The sequence below is a fragment of the Polypterus senegalus genome, chromosome 7 (genome assembly GCF_016835505.1).
Source record: "Polypterus senegalus isolate Bchr_013 chromosome 7, ASM1683550v1, whole genome shotgun sequence".
NCBI classification, from domain to species: Eukaryota; Metazoa; Chordata; class Cladistia; order Polypteriformes; family Polypteridae; genus Polypterus; species Polypterus senegalus.
Genome location: NC_053160.1, coordinates 101,113,021 through 101,132,765, shown reverse-complemented (window position 1 = coordinate 101,132,765; position 19,745 = coordinate 101,113,021). Strand labels below are relative to the sequence as shown.

General features: G+C 38.7%; 1 long non-coding RNA gene across 1 annotated transcript; it reads right to left on the bottom strand.

The window, feature by feature from the left end:
- Positions 1-895: 895 nt before the first annotated feature.
- Positions 896-19,564, bottom strand: LOC120532753. Its single transcript, XR_005634357.1, has 3 exons — positions 18,419-19,564; positions 7,750-7,929; positions 896-1,027 (listed from the first exon to the last, which is right to left on the bottom strand). It is a non-coding gene; the product is annotated as an uncharacterized LOC120532753 (long non-coding RNA).
- Positions 19,565-19,745: the final 181 nt, after the last annotated feature.

Sequence of the window (19,745 nt, the reverse complement as noted above, 5' to 3'; positions counted from 1 at the left end):
TGTACATCATATGCATCACTTCTTAAATGTGATATGTTTGTTACGTTAATGCACATTTTAATAACAACTCAGCGACATGAATTATTATATACTGTATGTGAGCTGTTATTTAAATGGTTTAGTAGCATTTCCCTACTTGATCAAAGTTATCATCATTTTCCAGTTTATCCAAAAATGTTTCATACAGATGGGTCAAAGTTGCCATAATATACACACATTCTTCTCTTTTATAAATCCTGATGTTTGCATGGAAAGCTGTGTATGCACATTTGGCACCTATTTTTGTGTGTTGTCAAATGAATAGACAAGAGGCAGAAAAAGGTTTGGGACAGCCTCCTGTATACTTAAAGCCAGGCTGAAAATTTGAAAATTGATTGCACAATAGTACAGATTAGAGTAAAAGAACAGAACTGCCTTGGCTGAAGCAAAGATGATGGTTTTAAAGGAAGGCAGAGGAAGTGACGTCGTCGGGCCTGAGACCGGAATTGAAGTCATCAGGGCCAGGCGGAATTTCACGTAGCTAGTCTGCAGTGGAAAGACAGAAAGGTTAGCACACTCCGCTAACCCCTGGTCCGGTTTGGAATTACCCTCATTTAAGCTCTTTAGCTGCCTCCCATGCGCACGTGGGTGACAGCATACACTAATTTTATAAATCTGACCCCTGGTGTTTTTTTCCCCCTAACCCCAAGTGTGACAAAATGCACTTTGCTAATAAAAAAGATAATCATAGTGAACAAATCTAAATAACTATTATATGATTTGCAAATGCAGAAATGAGTGACAAAAATATTATACTCATTGAGTTGATGATCTATTTTCATTAGCTACAATTTACAGAAAGATTTACACTCTATTAAAATTGAATTTAATATAGAGGTAGAGTATACTTACTTAATGAAAATTGTATAGAATAAAAGATTAATTACGCCGCAGAAAAAATAAAGAACAGCATCCCACTTTGAACAGCTCCTGAACTTGAAAAATATTACTCAAAATGTATACACAGGTGCATAGGTTGACTCAGCAACTGAAAAAAAGATATATGCAGTAACAATTAGTGATAACTAACTAACAAATCTTGGGAATACCAGAAGATATTTGTCAGATAATGTGAGTTTACACCAATATATGTAGACAGGCTGTTAGTCCTTATGACCCTCCTACTGCAGGAAAAATGCAAGAAACAGAATTTTATATTATTATATTTTTGTGTTTCAATATTCCAATGCAATGCAAAAGAGGACATTTTAATGTTTGCAGATTTTCTGAGGGACGGGTACATTACAGCTACTTCTTAAGAGTAGGCAAAATGTAATAAAGGGTACAACATAACAAAATGGTTTAGAGAATTTAAAAAAACAAAAAAAACTGGACAGCACTGCTATGTTGCAACACTACGCAAATGTATATTGTGGGCAAAAAGGAGGGTAATACAACCACATATACAATTGCCAGGCTGCACTAGGTTTAATCATATTTTCAGTTTATTACCAAATAAAATGAGTTAATTATTATGGTTTAACCAGATAAAGAGCACGGTAATAAAAGAAACAGATTGAGGGTATGCCAAAATTGGAAAGCCACGAGAAACTCTGAATTCCTGCCAGCACAGACAAAAGGCATCTACCAGGGAACAATAAACCTGAACTGACAGACTGACCCGACAGCTTTTGCTGGATCCTGAATAAAAAGATCAGAATATGCTGTTAAGGAAAAAACACCTGAAGAGGAGAGATCTATTGTAATTCCACGAAATAGGGCACTTTGCCCTGTCTGCTGACAGAGTTCCTAAATGCATCTCTAAGCTATAAAATCTGGCTTACAACTTATCTCTTATCTGATGCCCTAACTAGTAATGCTAGCTGATCACATTACCAGAGTGATGACGTGTTTAATGCTGCTTATACAAATAAGAATTTAAAATAGATGCTACTTTATTCTCCCAAGAAGAACTTTAGCTTTCATAGAATTGCTAGAAATCCACCTTAACCAAAGGATAAGTACTATATCTGTGTGTCTATTCAGTTGCTATGAATTTTCATTCCAAACATGGTGCATCACAAACATTTTAGCAATAACATGCATTGTATTTGTCATTCCAATAGATGGTGCATCACAAACATTAACACTGATTTTACGAATTCCACTCCAAATACTCTATAACAGAGACATATGCATTGCATGGTGCTCAGCAAATATTACTGCTGAGGTTTATGTTGATTACTTAAATTTAAACCAATCTCAGACAGGCAGTAACAAACAATAACAATCCCCCTCAAACATGCACAAGAATTACAAACAAAAATGTAATTTGAAATACTGTGTGTGGAAGCTGGCCCGGACACAGACAGGTGGACACCGATGGTTCATCAACCAACACATGTTTAATCATATTTTACAATATTTACAGTGCACGCAACCCAGTACCCCGTACCAATCACCCTTAAAGTCCAGTCCAGCTTCCCCAATGGCATTCCAGATGGGACCCTCTGCCTGGTTCAAGGCAAGGACCTGTCTACAAAAATAATTTTGTGGATGGCCGGGCACAGCAGGTGAGCCCACACACACGCCGCGGGAGCGGCATGCACACAACTCCGCGAAAACGAATCACCCAACAGACCACCACCGGTTTGCAGAAGGGCCATTCCCACCTGGTGTGGTAGGAAAACAATTGGCGTAGTCGGAGTGCAGCGGGCTCCTACAAGCACGCCGTTGCTGAGAACGGCTGGAAGAGCATCGCATCTACTCAGGCCATGCCGGGGAAGTCGTCTCAGACAGACAGGACCCGGGATGTAAGTTCCCTGCTCACCGGCAGCCGGCCCTAGGGGGCTGGGCATGTTTTGTGTGTTGCAGGCAGGGACTGCCTGGATCCGTGTTGGGGGCAGAGACGTGCCGATTCGCAGGGCTTCGGCAACGCGGCGGCAGCAGGACGAGCTGCTGAGGAAGAGTCCCTGCAGCTCAAAAAGCTGCGGCAGCTGCGGAGCTGGCCGGCGGCTCGTCACTGCACCAGGAGTATGGGAAGCAAGATGGCCGCAGACCGGACGTTCCTCCCCGAGACAGGCAAGGGATTGGATGGTGTGTGTTGCGTGCCCACCGATGATTGGATGGAAGTGGGACCAACGAATGCCCATCCTGAGCTGGGGAAGGACCCGATTGGGCCGAAGAGATGGCCCCTTGGAAGGCAGCCGGTGAGTGTGACTGATTGACAGGTAAGTCCACCATCGGCTGACTGTCTGTGCTTGCCAGAGGCTATGTGTGAGCTGGGGGAGTGCCTTCAGCCCACAGAGTTGCTGTTACAGGTGATACGTGCCCTCTGAGAGGAATTGAAGAAGCTGGAGGGTAAAGCAGTTGCGTCCGTGATGACGCTACAACAGTGGACAGATCGGTGCTACGCTGGAATCTCCGGCAGGAGCGGCACGGCAGGGTAGGTAAGTGGAACCGACCCCGTAAAGGATGAGGGAGGCCCCACCGAAAAGAATTGTGATGTACGTGTTTGGATTCAAATATGGGGGGCTCCGATATTGGATGTGGTGGTGAGAGACGATCGCAAGGTGAGGGGAGAAAGAGCGCAAGAGGGCAGGCAGGATGCCGGCTGATGAGTGCTGCAGGTCCTAGCTCCTTATGCCCTAAGCCAGTGACGGTCTCACGTCGCTCCACAGGGTCTATGCAGAGTCTATACCTTTTCCATTGGGAGACCCAAACCGTCACGCCATCCCAGAGAAAGAGGAGGAATTGAGAGAAGAGGGCGGCCCTTCTCTGGATGTGAGCAGCCTGTCTCTGCTGTGCAGGGCTGGGCCACAAAATTATTTAAAGGGCTCTTGCCAACAGACGGCCATGAGTCCCATCTGGGATGCCATTGTGGAAGCTGGCCCGGACATCGATGGTTCCACAGCCAACACACATTTAATCATATTTTACAATATTTACAGTGCACACAACCCAGAACCCCGTACCAATCACCCTTAAAGTCCAGTCTCAATAATGCCTTTCACTTTTCTGGCCGCCTCAACTCCTCTCCTCCAAGCTCCGTTCTCTTCCACCCGACTCCAGCCCTCGAATGAAGGGAGGTGGTCCCTTTAATAATCACCCGGATGTGCTCCAGATTCCTCCCAATAAGCGACTGGTAGCACTCCCTGGTGTGGCTGAAGTGCCGGCTGTGCAACCGGAAGCACTCTGAGTGTCCCTGGTCTTCTTCCCCCAACACTTCCGGGTGTGGCAGACGTGCTGAGGGCTAGGGCTGTTCAGGCATCCAGATGCCCCCTGGTGGTGACCATGGGCCCCTATAGGGTTGAACTTCCAAGCTCTGTTCCCATGGTCCCCATGCCAGCCAGGGCAGCTGCCCTCTCGTGGTCCGAAGAAGGCGTAGACCCTCTTCCAGTCCTCCTGGGCGTCCTGGCTGGGTACCACCCCCAGCCACTTGCCACATGTGATAATTTCAGTGTCAGCACAAAGTGTCAAAAAGCTTATAATAATATATATTACACTTTTTACCAGGATGGACTTGGATCAAAAATTGGCTTTAGAGTTTTGCTCAGACTGGCCCACCACACTCAATCGGACACCAACCACCTTTATAGACCCCCACCTCCTCTCCACTTGGTTATTTATTTATATTGGTTCAGAAATCACAAACTGGTTATGCTAAAGGTTTTTTATTCAATAAAGCAAGGATATATGTATGTTTGGTAAGAATTCATTTTTTTATGTTCTGATTATTTCAGTCCATAATTAATTAATAAGTACACAAGTGGGAATAATATTGAAATATTTGGTTTCCTTGACTCTCAGTGTTATTTGCACTGGTATCTGACCTGTTCATCATTGGGGAAAAAATGCACAGAAAAAGTAAACTTACAAGAAAATGATATAGATACAAATTTTAAAATATTATAAATATTTATTACTTTCTTATAAATGTAAATGTGAAATTAATACATTGTTTAGAATGCAAAATAAGAAAAGCAAAAAAGGTCAGCTAATTAAACAATTAGTTCAATTAAAAGTAAAAATTACTGATTATGAAATTGATGTGTATCGATGGGAGTCCCCAAGGGCCACTGGTAGAGCATATAGACTGACACAAAAGCACTCGTTGTAAAGATGCTGCACTGCCTCCCAAACTCTCCCTGACAATGGTCTCCTTCTGCAAATACTGTATCTTCTGACTCACTCAGACTCCTCCAGCTTCTCTGTTCTCCTGCCTCTCACCAACTACCCCGTGCTACCCTGGAGATGCTTTACTAGGATTAACCCTGACAAAAAAAGAATGAGTGTGGGTCTGACACATGGAAAAAATTATGCTTTACTCATCACTAAACGTTTCCTTACTGTTAACAAGGTTATTGTAATCCCATGACACATGTGTGTGAATGTTGGCATGCTTATAAATAAAATGTGAAACAGTTTAGATCATTAGTTATAACTGAGGAAATAATATCAAAGAGACGTCCAATAATGATGACATCATGTTGTTTAATAGTGGACTTCTACTCCTTTGACTAAACTTTCAACTCACACCTTGCTTTGGTAATTGCCCCTTAATAAAAATTTCTTTTTGAGTACAGTCATGAATGGTCTTGGGTTGGGTGGCATCATTAGAATTCAGAGTAAACAGGGTACTGAACTGACCCTTTCTACACTCTATGCACTATTACAGTTCTTTTCTCTGAGGAGTTCCTGCTAAAATGATGATTTTGATACACTTTCTTGCCTCTTATTGGATTAGAGTAATTTTTTTTCCAGTCCACCATTCTGGTTTTTAAATATATTTTATCTGCCTCTCCTTTCATCTGTGGCTTGTGCTGCCCTGTTATTTGCTTTGCTGCCTAGACCCTTAGGATAAGGCAGTGAAAAACAGATTGAAAAGATGCATTAAGAATGAAGTGAGGACCACTTATGTCACGGCTTTGTCTGTCATTTTATCATTTGCTTATTTGCTTATTCTGTCTCACAACTTGTAGCCTGACATCATGGTCCATGCAATGAAAAAAATTAACAAACAGGGTTGTTCACTTTATTTATGTAATGTAAGTTAATATGTTTTTTAATATTGCATTACTTTTTCTAGTTACACTGACATAATTAGATGTCACATTAACACAATAGAATAATATTGAACAAATAGTTGAATTAATTTGATTTAACTTAAAATAAACAAGTTTACGTAAGTGATGATTCTATATTTGCATACAGATTCACCCCTTTTTGTTACATTGTGGTCCAAAGGATCTCCACATACAGTGCATCCAGAAAGTACTAGCCCAGAGCATTTAAGCTGACTGTATGTCTAGTCTTTAGGACAAGAGTGCAGATATTAGATAAGACACATTTCAATGCTTAGGAAGGAGAAAGCTCCTCACAGAATATACAGTGCATCTGGAAAGTATTCACAGCGCACCACTTTTTCCACATTTTGTTATGTTACAGCCTTATTCCAAAATGGATTAAATTCATTTTTTTCCTCAGAATTCTACACACAACACCCCATAATGACAACATGAAAAAAGTTTACTTGAGGTTTTTGCAAATTTATTAATAAAAAAACCTGAGAAATCACATGTACATAAGTATTCACAGCCTTTGCTCAATACTTTTTTGATGCACCTTTGGCAGCAATTACAGCCTCAAGTCTTTTTGAATATGATGCCACAAGCTTGGCACACCTATCCTTGGCCAGTGGCTTCCATCTGGCCACTCTACCATACAGGCCTGATTGGTGGATTGCTGCAGAGATGGTTATCCTTCTGGAAAGTTCTCCTCTCTCCACAGAGGACCTCTGGAGCTCTGACAGAGTGACCATTGGATTCTTGGTCACCTCCCTGACTAAGGCCCTTTTCCCCCGATCGCTCAGTTCAGATGGCCGGCCAGCTCTCTTGGTTTCAAACTTCTTCCACTTATGGACTATGGAGGCCACTGTGCTCATTGGGACCTTCAAAGAAGCAGAAATTTTTCTGTAACCTTCCCCAGATTTGTACCTCAAGACAATCCTGTCTCGGAGGTCTACAGACAATTCCTTTGAGTTCATGCTTGGTTTGTGCTCTGACATGAACTGTTAACTGTGGGACCTTATATAGACAGGTGTGTGCCTTTCCAAATCATGTCCAATCAACTGAATTTACCACAGGTGGACTCCAATTAAGCTGCAGAAACATCTCAAGGATGATCAGGGGAAACAGGATGCACCTGAGCTCAATTTTGAGCTTCATGGCAAAGGCTGTGAATACTTATGTACATGTGCTTTCTCAATTTTTTTATTTTTAATAAATTTGCAAAAATCTCAAGCAAACACTTTTCACATTGTCATTATGAGGTGTTGTGTGTAGAATTCTGAGGAAAAAAATGAATTTAATCCATTTTGGAATAAGGCTGTAACATAACAAAATGTGGAAAAAGTGATACGCTGTGAATACTTTCCGGATGCACTGTATTTGTACAGTTGGAAAAAATGTTAAAGACTATCAGTAAATCCATTTTTTCTGAATGTTGCGGGTTTTGTATGGTTGTGGAAGCTGATTTATGACAGTTTTTTTTTTGTTGATTAATTGGCATATTTTTTTATTTTGCCCACCATACATTAGAAAAGCAGACTAGAACAGAATTACTAACATTAATTTTATACAGAAAGTGCATCCACCTAGTATAAATAAATTAAGCCTCTTACATTCTTAGGTACTTGGGCTGATATATTGATAATGTATCAATACTATAGTTGATATAGTTTTATTTGAATACTGATTAAATCCATTATACCTGCATTGTCTTCATTTGATGATGTCCATCAGGAAAACTTAAGGAAAGTGATTGATGGTGGTGAATTGTTTGCTCTGATATCCCACAATTCAATGTACCCATGCTATGATGCTAGCCAGTCACTGTCATAGGTTTTCTCCAACATTCCAAAAATGTTCACATCATGTTAAATGCCCAAACCTGGGAAAACCCAAGCACAAAACAAGGTAAGCAACTAAATATGCTCATCAACACATTGTTGATATAATGAATGTTATACAAGTTTTCGTGGAGTTTGTCTGATCACTTGCTGATATATCATCTTGAAGCAATGCTAGTGCAAAATCCCTAGGAAGCAATGATAACTAATACATTTTTTATTACAAAATTATTACGAGAGGAAAATGGCTATAAAAGGGTGCTTATGCTTAACTTAGCAGCATTTTCACAAGCATGAGTATAGAATAGTATTCCTGAAGCTCTACAAAGATAGACTAAGAAAAATCCATGTGTTCCATTACTGCTAACAGAGGAAGTTACTGCTTTAAATACATTTTAGAGAATCACATATTGCCTTTATTATAGCACAACTAATAATTGCCCTATTCTAGATCATCTTCATTTGACATAGAGTACCATTTGACAACCAGTACATGGCAACATTCCTGTTGCAATACCCTCATGGTGTCCCTGCCATATTTATCAATTATGGAAGCAGACCCATATGTAACTGCAAAAAGCCTAACCTATACTGTATATGGTTATTAAGCTTAGAAGGTGTAACCAAAATTCACAGACTCGTGCATTTTCAGAACCAACAGTCATACATAGTACAATACCATGGAGTCTTGCATCGGTAATGGGCATTGAGCGGGAAACTGATATAAAATTTACTCTGGAAATTAATGTGATCATTGAGAAGAAGTCAAAACAAATATCACATTATTTATACCAAGTAGCAACTTGGACATTCCTATATCCTTTCACAGCAGGACAGGAACTAAATTACATTTGAATTGGATTACAATGGCATTCTAATGTTCAGTGACAGTTTTAAAAATGCATTCCAACAAATTTCTGCCTATATTTTTTGGGAGAAACAACCTAGGAACAGCTGGATCGATTCAAGAATGACATTTGGATAGAACAACAGTACTTGACAGTGCAGACTCTTTAATACACTTGAACTCTGTCAGATCATGCCAATTTAAAGATTTAAAAGGTCATTATTGTCTCATGTACAGAGTACAGTGAAATTTGTGAATGCAATATATTGCCAATCTCAGGTACTATGGTTAGTGAGTAAAACTTAAATTAAAATGTCTGTTTTCCTTACCTTAAAAATCTCAGAGCATATATGTCATAAATGCATACTACATAAACTATAGGTAAATTATGAGACACAGAAGAAATACTGGTAGTGCTGATTTATGTGTGTCAGTAGCAGCGGGGTATTTAATACAGTTTGTCCCCTAAAATGGGAAGAGCACAGTAGCCATAGCAGGAGAACCAAATAACTAATGGCATGCCTTCTCTGCTTTAACTGATGGTGTCAGTAATATGGTCTGCTTTCTATAGTAAATGGATAGACACAGAACCATCAATTAACCTAATAGCTATTAGGTGGCAGTGTGAAACCTCTGCACCACTATGCCTTCATGCAAAACACTTTCATTAAAATGATTAATGGCATGGTTTTTTATGTCACTCAAAAGTCAAATCCATTCATATTTCATTGGCAGCAGCATTTTTCTTGTCTCTATGTGTACACAATAGGAGTTACACAATCTAAACTTGTACAAGGACACTCTGAAGTCAGCCTTATACCTAGTGTTGTTTTATTGCACCTACTGTGATGAACTTTATACCTACTACATGTCTAGTTGTTGTCCTCTACATCTCGTATTTGTACAAACAATTGACAAGAAAAATAGCACAACAACAAGAAGTATCAGGCTGTCCTGGTTCCTTTTTGACAGAGAAAATAAGAACATGGCTTGATATTATTCTTAGTGGACACAAAAATACTATAGCACAGTGTAGTGCTTTCCAGTGATGATCCAATGAATTCTTGTTCCTTTTATCTCTCTTTTAGGTACAGTTGTTCACTATTGTTAGGAGGATGGCTCACTTAGCCAAACGAGAATGGAGATCATGTGACAATGGCAGGATTGTCCTTTCTGTAGGCACCCCTACAGCGAGCACTGAAACTACTCATTTGAATGATGGAATGCCAGAACATGCTGTTTTGGCTCATTGGTGATGGCATTCCCCAGACTGACTGGTACAACTTCTCAATGCTACAAAATGAAGGATTAAGGATACCCTACTGTTTTCCACTAATTTTGGCAGCTGTAGATGACGGCTTTGACATGAAGAACAATTAGGTTTATAAAAGGGCACATAAAACATACTGTTAAGGGTACACCCCCTTATTTGTACTTATTTGGACATACTCCTGTTGCATATACATGTTTAATTTCTGAACAAATGTCAAAGGGTCATCACCCTCATCCACCCTGAAAAAAAGTTGTATTATTTATGAAATGAAGCATAATACAAAATGTTGGCATTATTAAAAAAAATCATATTACCATTATTATGTCATTGCTCTCAATACTGAATTTGATGTTCAAATTGTACAAAGGTTTTTTTTTTAGAATTTAGAGAGAGAAGTTGGGAGCATGCGCTGATTACAGTGCGTTACCACACCCACCACACAACGAGCCACCTGGATTGGGACCCAAGTGTAGCTGTGCAACGGGGTGACACCTCAGCACCACACTGGAACAGTGCAAGTTTTTTTTACAGTGCCTGGAGGGCCAATCCTGCCACTAACCAAGTTTTCCCTGTAAGTTGGAGGACCTGATTGCAGGGCTGGATGCAGATTAACGTCATACCCAAGATGAAGCAATTGCGGGTTAAGGACCTTGCTCAAGGGCCCAACGGAGTAGAGTCATCTATGGCGTTTACAGGATTTCAACCAGCAACCTTCTGATTGCCAGTGCAGATCCCTAGCCTCAGAGCCACCACTCCACCTGAAAGCTAAAATTTAGCTTTAATAATAATAATAATAATAATAATATTAACAACCGCATTTGTATTGTATTCTTCTTGCTATTCAAAATGCTTTTTTTATAGTGAGTGGGGAGCGACTTCAACCACCACTAATGTGTAGCACCCATCTAGATTATGTAAAAGTATCCATTATTGCACCATACATTAGCTGCTAGGTGGTGAAGTGGTGAGATAGTTAGCCAGTCTGAAACAAGAGGTGATTAGGGGGGCAGAATGACTAGGCCATAGAAGGTAATTTAGTCATGACATTTGGATATACCCTACTCTTCACAAAGGATGCCCAGGGATCTTTTATGACCATAGCAAGTCAGGACCTCGGTTTTACTCCTCATTCGAAGGACAAGTCCATTTTGCAGCACAGTATTCCCGTCACTTCACTGGGGCATTGGGATCTACATTTAGACCATAGGGTACCTCACCAATACCTCTTTCAGCAACAACAAAAGCTTTTCCTAGATGGTCTCCCATCCAAGTACTGGCCGGGCCCAAACATGTTTAACCTCTGGTGGAGGACCTCTACTGAACTGCAAGTAATATGTCTACTACCAAAATTAACCCACTACAAGATCATGAAGTGTCTACTCCTAACTTGATAATGTAAGGAAACAAATTAGATATAAACCCTCAAAATGGCACCAGAATAGGAGTGGGTACACACATGCATGCATGTGTAGTAAGTGTGATTGTGTGTGAATTATGTAGGAAATGAAGTCATGTTTATTTTATTATGATTTTCTTTTGTAGAGCTTCTATAAGAAATGCATTAATTTGCAAGACAGAACTACTTTAAGATCACTTAAATAGTTATTACAGCAAAGCTCACAAGATTACAAGAGGAACACAAAACACTCTTTTGTTTAAAGAGTTGCAACAGTGCCCTCATATGTATGATTTTTGCAATGCATTTCTGATTTTTAGGGGATGTGTTAAATAATACTTTTGAAGATGATACATGATGAAAGATCTTTTTTAATAAATTCCGAAGCTACTGCAAAGGAATGTAAATTTCCAAAGAATGCATTTTAACTGTAGCTTCAAGAAAGTGATCAGAATCACTATGAACTGTGCATTACAAATGTACTGAGTGTCCTCTAATAATGATTCATATTTATAGTGTTATAAACCTTTTACTAAATACCCCTGGTCATATCACATAATTGTGTGAGAACTTCACACATTGAACTTAAAGCTAGTAGGTATGTAGACAGCTATGCAAGCAAGGGAAATGGATTTGTGTGTAAATCAGACTGGAAATGAGCATAGACTAAAGGTTATACTGAAGTATATCTTGAACGTGTAATTGTGGTGGGTATAGTTGAGGGTTAAAGCAAGGATCAATATGCCTTGTCATTTGTTTTAGAACTATTGACTAATAAAAGGAGTTGCTTGACATCTTTTTAAATGGCTTAGACAGGCACTATTATTTTACAGGCCGTGGATTTTGTTTTTAATGTGGCCTGCTTGCTTTTCACTTGCCTTGTTCTCTATGAACCAAGGACACAGTGTATTTTAGGGTACTGAGTTAACAAACTTTTGTTTTGGGATATGGCAGCTCTGTTGGGCCTTCTGGCTGACTAAAGGCCAAACAAGTTTCTGCAAACACTTAAGGCACGGAAACTTAAAGAAAACCAAGTAAACTTGCATGCTAGCGCATAGACACTTTAAAAATATGAACATTTTTTTTAAATGGCATTTCATTTTATATTTTAAGGCTTATGAATTTTAGATGATCAAGTTGAAAACAAGCTGCATTGTGTAGGCTAAGATTGAGCTATACAGGAGTTTAAGACTTTGATTATCAAAACAGCCATTTGCATTCAGCTTCAGCAGCTTAGCCCTTATCAGTGACTGCCTATGATCTTAGTCTTACAGGATACTGGTGCAACAAGCAATTATTACTTGAACAGTTCAGTTTCTCACATGTGGGTCACCCTGGTTTCAACTTAATGATGAGGACTGATCAATTAAAAGGCCTCCAATTTTTAATACATCAAGATTAGGAATGTGAAAATGGGAGAAATGTAAAAAATGATCAGATGATGGTCATCTTTGGGCCCTGCGGCAAGCACGACCTTCGAATCCTAATGATTGTTATGAAAAGATTGCTGACTATTAGGGGAAATTAGTTTACAAGGTGAGGTAATTGTTATGAAAACAAATACAGCATGAGGTCATTATTACGAAGGTAATATTATAGTGGATGATGAGGAATATGTATGAAATGGGGATGTTTTGTGATTAGCACTGAAATGAAAACAAACCACACCCAAACCACCGGACTCATTTCATGAACTGAGACAGCTTTATGTGCTCTGCAGTTGTTTCCTATGCTATGCAATAAAGTCTAAATTCTGACTGCCTTTCTAAAGACGCTACTCGTTTTTTACTGAAGATTTCTCCACAACAATACCAGATGCTCTTGCAGGTGTGTAACAGGAAAAGCAACTTCTAGGAGGTATTTATACATACTGTAAGAGCTTCACATGTGTAGTGCAAATGGGCAAACACCTAAGAAGCACTTAGACAACGGCATGTCAATTGTTAGAAATAAACTGCTATCAAAGGGGACTGATTAAGTTTGATCTGATGGCTTTCTCTATAGTGTGCTGTTTGCTGCCACATCTGAATTTCTTTACCAATAATTAGCAGTTTAATCATTTGGGAATGGACTTCTCTCAGCATGATAATAGGCCAAGCCAGGTTGGGAAAGTCCTTAAATGCTTCCAGTAACAGTGAATGTTTAGCTTTAGCTGTCAGATCACTATCCATATGAATATCTGTGGGATTTCAAAAAATATTGTCTATTCTGGTTAATGTAACCTGGGGCCTCATTCATAACGGCGTGCGTAGAATTCACACTATAACATGACGTAAGCACAAAAGCCGAAATGTGCTTATGCATAGAAAAATCCAAATGCACGAATCTGTGCGTACTCCAACTTCCGTGTTCTTCCACTCTATAAATTCCGGTCAGCGTGAAAAGTAACCCTCGTGCACGCGCGTGCTGTCCTGCCCCAATTCCTCCCAGAATTATGCCTCTTTGAATATGCAAATCAATATAAATAGCCCTTAAGCTCAGCGTTCTGTGAAAAGACAATGGGAAAAGCACAGGGGGAAAATATAAGAACTTCAGCGAATACCAAGTGGAGTTGATCAAGTGACATAGCGTGTCGGAGAAACTTGAAAGCTCAAGTTCACAAAGTCACACAGTGCCAAAATAAAAAAAGAAGTCACATATCAAAGTCGCCGTGAAAAGGTGAGTTGTAGCCCACCGTCTGAGCTTATTAGGGTACAGACAAAAAAAGCACAAAATGTCAACTTTAATCTCAAAATTTCCACTTTAATCACGTAGTTTATTTTGTCATTAAAGCAGAACATCATAAACTCCATCTTAAAATCATTTAATTTACTAGTTTCTCAAATCCCAGCGTAACTAAAGTAGCACATTAAATGCTTTGTTTTGTATTTGATCTTCAATGTGCTCTATGTGTGTTAATCACTGCGTGCTTCCGTTCTTTCTCTTTCTCTGACAGGACACAAAATCCATTAAATTCGTGATATTACAGCTCTCTGAATAATTAAAATACCGAGATGTATATGTGATATCGTTTTCATGATGATTAGAATGAAAGCATGTTATTAAACGATGGCGCAGTGATTGTTCATGTCTCACACAAGATACTGCTGTGCCATGCGTGACCTTCGATTATTGTAGCAGTACTGTCTCTTTCAAACGTACTAACCTGCAATTCTTGTCCTTACTTTTCTTTTTCCAAAGACCCAATCTCCACAAAATCTGCTCTGTAATAGACGTTACACCATCTGTAAGCTTACAACCACTATTCTTCAAAACTTTTAAGGAACATTGAAATATCTTCATAGTACGTGTTTAATTATTCTATCCATCTATCCTTCCAGTGTTGCGCCAGCCTCAGCAAATATACAGCGAAAGGCAGGAACAATACGTGAACTTCCTAGCGCTGCGGCACCGTGTCCTCACATGTTTAATTATTAACAATACATATTATTTAAATGAATTTAAAGTTTTACCTGTATAATAAAATCAACATATTTTGCTGCATTTCATCCTAAAAATGATATCGTCATCATATGTAAATACGCGCTTTATAAAGTGCCGCAGGTAGTGCAATATTATAACTGTAGTGCAAGTTTACAGTGGGGTAATTGTACTTATAAGTACAAACAGTTCTACAAGGAACAATTGATTAAGTGCGTTTATAGTTCTTGGGATGAAACTGTTTCTGAACCATGAAGTCCGTACTGGAAAGGCTTTGAAACATTTTGCCGTGGCTTTGGCAGCGTGTGCTTGATGCTGTATCCCGATAATTCTCTTTCTGATCAGCTGCTGCTGTGATTCCCCACTCAGATACAGCGATATAAATACTCCGAGTGGTGCAGTGAAAGTAATATGGAAAAAGATGATCCACTGTGGCAACCTTTAAAGGGAGCAGCTGAAAGAAGAAAAAGAAGAAAATGGTGCAGTGGGAGTAACAACGCTAAAGCCGTTATGGTATTTGGAATACTATGGCTACTCCCTGGGCCATTGCATTATTACAGGTAATCTACAATCAGATGCATTACACTAATAAGCAATATGCAGTTAGTTTCAGTGTATTTATAAAGCCACGTGAAAAATGTGGTTCTAAGAAATAAAGGGTAACCACACAGGAACAGTAGCACTGCTTTGACGCTGGGTGCCGCCAGTCTGCAAAACCGAGCGAAGAACTTGCGTACGACAGGGGATGAGGTACCGTGGAAAAGTGCATGGCTTTATGCCAAGTATAGGTTTTATACATCGCGATTTGAATGTGGAAACATTCTTACACAACATTTCTGTGCGGACGCACCATTTATGCATGAGGCCCCTGGTGTTGGGCAGTGCCAATCCTGGCAGCCCTGTTTGCTAAGCAGGAAACTGCTGTGGACATGGGGACAAGCAACTGGAAGGCCCCGCCAACACACAAAGGGGAAAATTTGGGATTCAATCTGAAGGTTTTTTGGAGGATGTTTGATGAAAACCAATGAAGACAGGGTGAGGACACACTATCTCCACATAAGCAACATCCCCATGTAGGATTCTGACCCAACATGCTGGATCCATGCAGTGGCAGCGTTTCCCACTGTGACATTCATCTCTTGGACTAAATGGAATTACAGTATACATTATAGAGTTCCCAGCCTTTTTTCTTATCACCTCTTGCAATTTAAATTTTTTGAAGTGTCACTGTTATTTGGCCTTAAACTGTTAAGTGCTGAATTCTAGACTAAACTAATGGTGATATTTCTTTTTACTGTTCACATATTTCTGCTACATATGTTAATAAAATCAAAAATTGCACCAACAAAGAAAAAAAAAGGGCAGTGACAGAAAATGCAGCATATAAAAAAATTCCCTCAATGACAATAAAAGTCGAAATGCTGCAAATGCGATGAATATTTTTATAATTGTGTTTGAGATACAGATACGATGAAAAAGTAAAGAAAACGTGAACATCCTACAAGTAAATTACAAGAAAATTAAACAAATATTGCACAAAACAGTAAATAAATATATATATCATTTTGTCATCAAACAGAAAAGAGTAAATTCATAATGAATAGTATTGCATTTAACCGACAAAAAACTTTAAACTCTAAAAATATTAAACTGTGTATACAGGTTTATGTATTTCATTATCGAAAATATTCAACAGAGTGAAGCTGCAGACTGCAATACATCTGAAATTAGACACGGAACGCCCATAGCGGTAGTCACGGAACGCCCTTGACAGCGTGTTCCATGTAATGACGCGATTATCATAACGCCCTTTCCCAGCGTCACTCGCATCATGCATTCTGCGAGACAGTATTGACACTCTCGTTGCACAGTATGCTGCACGTACAAATTACAACAGTTTCTATTTGGACAAACAAAGGACTTCCAGTCTCACACTTAGGCTATCCAACTATTCTAAGCACTTTGTTTTTTACTGTTTTGAACGGTTGTTCATTACGTTTTCTCCGGAAACCGTTACATTATAGGACTGTAAAAGTAAATCTTACTACCATTTAGTGTTTCAAACAGAATGTAACTCATGAAACTCATACCTAGAGATTTTCATTCTATAAATGTATTTTATATTTCCACTAGCAAATTATAAACATGTGAAACAATATTAAGCTTAATTAATTTTTAAAGGGTTTGCAAAAGCAGTGCTACATATAAAATTGGTTTTAAAATTTTCAGGGAAACATTTTAGGAAACAGTCAGTCATTTAATTATTGATTTGATCCATCAAAGTTTTCATTACTAAAAGCTGTTTGTGTGAAATACTGTATGTCATTTCCATATCATTTGAACGGTGTGTGACAGCCAAGAAATTTTACATTTTTAAAGAACTTTTCAGTTTGAGACAATCATGATTGTTCTTAAACCTTTGTTGTGCAACATTTAAGTAGATGACAAAGACCCAACTTAGATCAACATAAAAACAAACTTTCTTTGAGTTGTCGTCTTTTTTATCTTTGATAAATATTAAATAATATTAACACTACTACTACTACTACTAATAATAATAAATGGTTGGTTGCAGTGTGCATTCAGCAGGGAATCATCCCAAGGTGATCTCATCATTAAACATACAGTATTTATTGTCTTGTGCATACAGTACAATTATATTGTTACTTGCATGTCCCTCCAGAACAGTGATAACATAATAAAACACAAAAATATTGTTTGTGTTGAATGTTAAGTTGTAGCCTATAGACATACCTTTGTAAGAGCAGTTTTTACATTATTCAAGTGTGCCAAGATGATATGGAGTACAAGACTTAACTGCTATACCAGTATGCATCATGGAGATGATAAAGGGGAGCAAAATTATGTACTAAGTTAAAGTCGGAGTGAGTGTAGTTAGTTATACAATTAGTTATCACATACAACACACAGACTGTTATGGACATGAAAAGGATGAATAAACAGATAAGCACATTTTAAAAACATTACAAGAGATGTAAATCATGAAACACACATGTATTCCATCTCTCACATATATACCTACATACATACATACACATACACCCAAACACATATAGTATACATATTAATAATCCTGATTTGTAACATGGCATTGTTTGATACAGTGGTTCTCATATTCACTCCCAGGAGCTGCAGATTTTTGTCGCAACTAATTTTTGCTTTTAATTAGACTCCCATCTTGAATTTGTAAGCCAACAGTCTAGGTCTTGAAAGTTAAAGTGATGTATCAAAACACAAAGCTCACTGTTATAACTACCACATAGGGGAGTGTAACCTGTGGGGGGAATTTTAGCAGCCAAACCCTTGACACAACCATACACATACAAGTTCCAGTTTCAAATATGAATATATTTTAAAGAAATAAAGCACACAATCCCAGTCAGAGCACCCATCTGTGTCCTCCATCCACTATATGGGTCTTTTGAGTAGACAAGGAACTACTGAACCAGGTCAGAGAGCCAGTCCATCCTCACCTTTCTTTACAGTGGAAATTTTGAAGGTTGACAAAATTAAAACAAAACATAACATCCTAATTGTTAGAACAGCAGCAATTGATGGGAACTTTTTTTTTACCCTGTATTTCATCAAAATATGAGAGCATATCCTTCATGCAGTCAAAAGTAAATAACAAGGAGGACATGACTTCTTCAATATCTTCATCGTCTCCACTTTCGTCTAATTTTCCAGTTGTGTGTGTTACTTCATCCTTGTCCATATCCAGAATTCTTGGCCTGAATTCTGTCCCAACAAGTCGGTCACAAGCAGTCAGGATGTTTTTGATGAATGAGACTTTTTTTGTGAAAAAGAAAACAATACAGAGTGTGAAGTATTGTATTAGGAATACCAACACATTATCTCCACGTTCACTCAAACTACAGTCAAATTGGCTTATGAACACACCAATATGACCACAGCATGTCATATAAATGCTTAGCTCTATTGATTTCTCTTGCTTTTTGCCTCTGCTGCACTCCCTGTATTCATGAGGTGGAGTAAAAAAGAAAAAATAAACTCCAGTTTACAACCAAAGCAGTTCATCTTCAATGGAACGTCATGTCTAGTTAGAAATCATTCAGAAAGTGCACAAATAATTCAAAATGACTAAGTGCTCTGAAGTGAAAAAAGCATACATTTTTATTTACTAATACATTGCTGCAAGACCCATTTCAATTCAATCTGTACGTCTACAGGTATTTTACTTAAGTGAGTACCTGAAAGACACAAATAGTCCAATTACCACAATATAGTCAGTTGTGAAGGCCAAATTCATCATTTCAAATAATATGTAGTTTAATTGTTCCCAATTTAGTAAGCATACTTTAAAAACTACTAAAACATTCACCTAAACACACTGCAATAGAAATGCTACATGTAAAAGGTTATACATAATTTAAAGTGTTTACCTGAAGTAAGCAGTCACTCAATTCTAGACTAATTGATGACTGAATGATATCGAAAAGGAAAAAGAGAATCCTTACCTTTAAGGCATTTGTTGTGTTTGAGCTCGTAAGAATCATTTCACTACATACAGTACCTGACAGGGCTGTGCCTTTGTGAGAACCACATTTTCCATGCTACAAGGCACAGCAATACAGATTATTAAATATTATATATTTCTGCAAATCAATTATGTAGCATTGAATTCATTATGTAGCATGAAAAAGAAAGTGCAGGTAGGGTGGAATGGATTGAGTGTCAGGAGTAATTTGTGACAGACGGGTATCAGCAAGAGAGAAAGGAAAGGTCTACAGGACGGTAGTGAGACCAGCTATGTTATATGGCACAGGAGACCGAGCTGGAGGTGGCCAAGTTAAAGATGTTAAGATTTGCATTAGGTATGATGAGGATGGATAGGATTAGAAATGAGGACATTAGACAGTCAGCTCAAGTTGGACGATTG